This window comes from Onthophagus taurus, unplaced genomic scaffold (genome assembly GCF_036711975.1).
Source record: "Onthophagus taurus isolate NC unplaced genomic scaffold, IU_Otau_3.0 ScKx7SY_15, whole genome shotgun sequence".
NCBI lineage: Eukaryota > Metazoa > Arthropoda > Insecta > Coleoptera > Scarabaeidae > Onthophagus > Onthophagus taurus.
The window spans coordinates 2,411,391-2,417,717 of NW_027248940.1; positions in this window are offsets into that span (position 1 = coordinate 2,411,391).

The following is a 6,327-nucleotide window of genomic DNA, read 5'->3' on the forward strand; positions in this document are numbered from 1 at the left end:
TTTAAGAGATGAGTTATATCACAAATGAAAGCTTAAATTGTTCTCTTTAAAATGATGTATGATAAAGTATTTCGAAATGATAAAGTTTATTAGAAAAGAATTTTTTAAAATTATGTTGTACAAAAATTTTGGATTAACGATATTAATTTAATGTAAAGTTTAAAAAATCACTTCCGGTTTATTCTTAGGAATAGAGAAATGATTTATATCTTAAATTATAGCTTAAAATGTCTTCTTTACGATGATGTATCTTGAGGTATATGTTAATGATGGAAATAAGGAGGAAAAATGATCTATAAGTAATTATAAATTTTAACATATATTGATTAAAGTCAATTTTTAAAAAATCGCTTCTTCTGTATTTTTGGGAGTTAAGAGATGAGTTATATCGCAAATGAAAGCTTAAATTATTCTCTTTAAACTGATGTACGATAAAATATTTCGAAATGTTAAAGTTTGTTAGAAAAGAATTTTTAGAAATCATGTTGTAAACAAATTTTGGATTCATTTAATGTAAAGTTTAAAAAATCACTTCCGGTTTATTCTTAGGAATGAGGAAATGGTTAATATCTTAAATTATAGCTTAATATGTCTTCTTTAAGATGATGTATCTTGAGGTATATGTTAATGATGGAAATAAGGAGGAAACATGATCTATAAGAAATTATAAATTTTAACAAATATTAATTCAAGTCAATTTTTAAAAAATCGTTTGTTCTGTATTTTTGGGAGTTAAGGGATGAGTTATATCACAAATGAAAGCTTAAATTGTTCTCTTTAAAATGATGTATGATAAAGTATTTCGAAATGATAAAGTTTATTAGAAAAGAATTTTTTAAAATTATGTTGTACAAAAATTTTGGATTAACGATATTAATTTAATGTAAAGTTTAAAAAATCACTTCCGGTTTATTCTTAGGAATAGAGAAATGATTTATATCTTAAATTATAGCTTAAAATGTCTTCTTTAAGATGATGTATCATGAGGTATATGTTAATGATGGAAATAAGGAGGAAAAATGATCTATAAGAAATTATAAATTTTAATAAATATTGATTAAAGTCAATTTTAAAAAAATCGCTTCTCCTGCATTTTCGGGATTTAAGAGATGAGTTATATCACAAATGAAAGCTTAAATTGTTCTCTTTAAAATGATGTATGATAAAGTATTTCGAAATGATAAAGTTTATTAGAAAAGATTTTTTTTTAAATTATGTTGTACAAACATTTTGGATTAACGATATTAATTTAATGTAAAGTTTAAAAAATCACTTCCGGTTTATTCTTAGGAATAGAGAAATGATTTATATCTTAAATTATAGCTTAAAATGTCTTCTTTAAGATGATGTATCATGAGGTATATGTTAATGATGGAAATAAGGAGGAAAAATGATCTATAAGAAATTATAAATTTTAATAAATATTAATTAAAGTCAATTTTTAAAAAATCGCTTCTCCTGCATTTTCGGGATTTAAGAGATGAGTTATATCACAAATGAAAGCTTAAATTGTTCTCTTTAAAATGATGTATGATAAAGTATTTCGAAATGATAAAGTTTATTAGAAAAGAATTTTTTTTAAATTATGTTGTACAAACATTTTGGATTAACGATATTAATTTAATGTAAAGTTTAAAAAATCACTTCCGGTTTATTCTTAGGAATAGAGAAATGATTTATATCTTAAATTATAGCTTAAAATATCTTCTTTAAGATGATGTATCATGAGGTATATGTTAATGATGGAAATAAGGAGGAAAAATGATCTATAAGAAATTATAAATTTTAATAAATATTAATTAAAGTCAATTTTTAAAAAATCGCTTCTCCTGCATTTTCGGGATTTAAGAGATGAGTTATATCACAAATGAAAGCTTAAATTGTTCTCTTTAAAATGATGTATGATAAAGTATTTCGAAATGATAAAGTTTATTAGAAAAGAATTTTTAAAAATTATGTTGTACAAAAATTTTGGATTAACGATATTAATTTAATGTAAAGTTTAAAAAATCATGTCCGGTTTATTCTTAGGAATAGAGAAATGATTTATATCTTAAATTATAGCTTAAAATGTCTTCTTTAAGATGATGTATCATGAGGTATATGTTAATGATGGAAATAAGGAGGAAAAATGATCTATAAGAAATTATAAATTTTAATAAATATTGATTAAAGTCAATTTTAAAAAAATCGCTTCTCCTGCATTTTCGGGATTTCAGAGATGAGTTATATCACAAATGAAAGCTTAATTTGTTCTCTTTAAAATGATGTATGATAAAGTATGTCGAAATGATAAAGTTTATTAGAAAAGACTTTTTAAAAATTATGTTGTACAAAAATTTTGGATTAACGATATTAATTTAATGTAAAGTTTAAAAAATCATGTCCGGTTTATTCTTAGGACTAGAGAAATGATTTATATCTTAAATTATAGCTTAAAATGTCTTCTTTAAGATGATGTATCATGAGGTATATGTTAATGATGGAAATAAGGAGGAAAAATGATCTATAAGAAATTATAAATTTTAATAAATATTGATTAAAGTCAATTTTAAAAAAATCGCTTCTCCTGCATTTTCGGGATTTAAGAGATGAGTTATATCACAAATGAAAGCTTAAATTGTTCTCTTTAAAATGATGTATGATAAAGTATGTCGAAATGATAAAGTTTATTAGAAAAGACTTTTTAAAAATTATGTTGTACAAAAATTTTGGATTAACGATATTAATTTAATGTAAAGTTTAAAAAATCATGTCCGGTTTATTCTTAGGAATAGAGAAATGATTTATATCTTAAATTATAGCTTAAAATGTCTTCTTTAAGATGATGTATCACGAGGTATATGTTAATGATGGAAATAAGGAGGAAAAATGGTCTATAAGAAATTATAAATTTTAATAAATATTCATTAAAGTCCATTTTTAAAAAATCGCTTCTCCTATATTTTTCCGAGTTAAGAGATGAGTTATATTGCAAATAAAAACTTACATTTTTCTCTTTAAAATGATGTATGATATGATATTTGGAAATGATAAAATTTTTTGGAAAAGAATTTTTGAAAATCATGTAAAAAAATGATATAATTGAATGTAATGCTTAAAAAATCACTTCCGGTTTATTTTTAGGAATGAAGAAATGAGTTATATCTTAAATTATAACTTAAAATGTCTTCCTTAAGATGACGTATCATGAAGTATATGTTAATGATGGAAATAAGGAGAAAAAATGATCTATAAGAAATTATAAATTTTAATAAATATTGATTAAAGTCAATTTAAAAAATCGCTTCTCCTGTATTTTCGGGAGTTAAGAGATGAGTTATATCGCAAATGAAAGCTTAAATTGTTCTCTTTAAAATGATGTATGATAAAATATTTCAAAATGACAAAGTTTGTTGGAAAAGTAATTTTAAAAATCATGTTATAAAAAAATGATGGATTAACGATATTAATTTAATATAAAGTTTAAAAAATCACTTCCGGTTTATTTTTGGGAATGAAGAAATGATTAATGTCTCAAATTATTGCTTACAATGTCTTCTTTAAGACGACGTATCATGGGGTGTATGTTAATGATGGAAATAAGGAGGAAAAATGATCTATAAAAAAAAATCGCTTCTCCTGTATTTTTGAGAGTTAAGAGATGAGTTATATCGTAAATGAAAGATTAAATTATTCCCTGTAAAATGATTTATAATAAGATATTTCGAAATGTTAATGATTATTAGAAGAGAATTTTTAAAATTGCCCATTATAGTACCCATTATAGTGCCATTATACAGGTACTTTAGAAGGGTAGGTTGAAAGTACAAATAGGGTCAAAATCTGCCCTATTATGAGTTAAACATATTCCCCAAATTTCATTTGCCTAGCGTTTCCTTAGGGGAGCCGTAGTCACCCATGGTTCATATATCAAAGTACAGTTTGTTGCAGTCATTCAGATACATCCTGTATATGGAATATAGTATGCAGGGTGAATAGAAAGTCTGGAACACCTGAAATATTTTCAAAACGAGTTTCTTTTTGAAAGAATCTTTTCAGGTGTCAAAGACTATAATAAATTTGTCGTCTTTTCCTATGTTTAAATTTTTTTTACAGTGGCGTACATTTTCGGGGTCAAAGGGGGCAACATTTTTTCAAATGGCAACCCCAATTTTTTATTCGATAATCTGAAAGAACACATTTGTTTGAGTATCTTAGACCAAATTTTGAATTAGGTTGCATAAGAAAAATTTTTTTTATTAATATACAGGCTGATTCAAAAACCGCTGACAGACTTCTAGGGCAGGTAATACAACAAAAAATAAGATGAAAAGTCTTGATATACATGGGGTCGCAAACGCTTCCTTAACGAGATACAGCGGCTCAAAGTTTCTTTAAAATTAAACATTATCTGCAATAAAAAGCTTTTTTTTTTAATATTTTCAACGTCACTGCTAATTTTGTCAAATGGGCAGTATTTTCGTGTAAAGTGATCAATTGTCTATCAATTGGTTTGTTACAAAACTTTGATTAAAGGAACAGTTTTTGATTGAATTAACAAATTTTCTACAAACGAGTTTTTTCTTCACTATGTAACTAGGACCACCATTTAATAAACTAGCGATACAAAATCATGCAAACTTACGTTTGCAAACGTATCTATCAATTGTTTCCATAGCATACTACCTGAACAGTTTGCAAATTAAAAGAATAAATGGCTATAATTTATTTATTAATAAAAATATCCATGTTAAGTGGTATATCATTAGAATCGTTGAGAAAAGGCCTTTTTTATAAAGTCATGGCCAACTATGGTTTCCATTAGAAAAATTACAAGTTTGTGTCATAACTCAAAAATTATTGCTTAAATAAAAAAATCAGTTAGACTGCTTTATTAAAGATGTAATACCCTACACATTTTTCCCTTACACATTTTTCATGAAATCAATAATAGCGTTTTTTTTTTAGATATCTAGTTGGCCATGCATTTCATCCAAAAAATAAAAAGTTCATTCATGAAACTGCAATTCTTTCCCTATTTAATCGTTTCTCTATCTCCGCTAGTTTTCGAGATCTCCAATGTTTTTATTTATACAGGGTGTTGCAAAAATATGAAGCATTCCATTTAAAAAAAATGAGATATAGCTATTTCAAGTTTCTGGTATTGAGTACAATATTACGAACACGCTGTAGAAGTTTACCAGATTTGTATAGGGACATGAAGTTACTGTAACTATGCATTAATAATCTACAAAAGATTTACTTTGTAGGGTCTTAAATAAATTGGGTATGCTTTCCTTTATAGACACGTGCAGACGGAGATTTTTTCACAATATGTTGAATATTTCAAAAACGGTAAAATTTTGGTATAGGTAATGCTTAACAAAAAGTATGTCGAATTTTAAGCGTAATTCAAAAATGTAATAAAATATGGGGTGTTCCATTTAAATTTACGAAGTTGTACCTTGTACTTTGTTTTTGCAACACCCTCTATAAACAAAAATATTTTTAGGTTATGCACCTTCGAGTACCAAACAACTTTATATATAAACATTTTCTTCTAGCGACACCCTGTAAGGAGTTATCGTCCGATATCGCACTAATTGGACACCTGTATATGACAAACTTTAAAATAAATTAATAATTATTTGAAATATTCACAATTATCTATCTTCCATTCTCTTGTATACTCAATTTTGAGAACAACTGTATATTATGGAGTTGGATAACCTTAAACAGTATATTTACTCAACTGAGACCACGATGAGCCATCACGCCCCCTATTTTTGGGATAAGTTATATCGCAAATTAAAGCTTAAATTATTCTCTTTAAAATGATGTATGATAAAATATTTCGCAATGTTAAAATTTGTTAGAAAAGAATTTTTAGAAATCATGTTGTAAACAAATTTTGGATTAATTTAATGTAAAGTTTAAAAAGTCACTTCCGGTTTATTCTTAGAAATGAGGAAATGATTAATATCTTAAATAATAGTTTAAAATGTCTTCTTTAAGACGATGTATTATGGAGTATATATTATGTTAATGATGGAAATAAGGAGGAAAAATGATCTATAACAAATTGTAAATTTTGATAAATATTGATAAAAGTCAATTTTTAAAAAATCGCTTCTCCTGTATTTTTGGGAGTTAAGTGATGAGTTATATCGCAAATGAAAGCTTAAATTATTCTCTTTAAAGTGATGTATGATAAAATATTTCGAAATGTTAAAGTTTGTTAGAAAAGAATTTTTAGAAATCATGTTGTAAACAAATTTTGAATTAAATTAATGTAAAGTTTAAAAAATCACTTCCGGTTTATTTTTAGGAATAAAGAAATAAGTT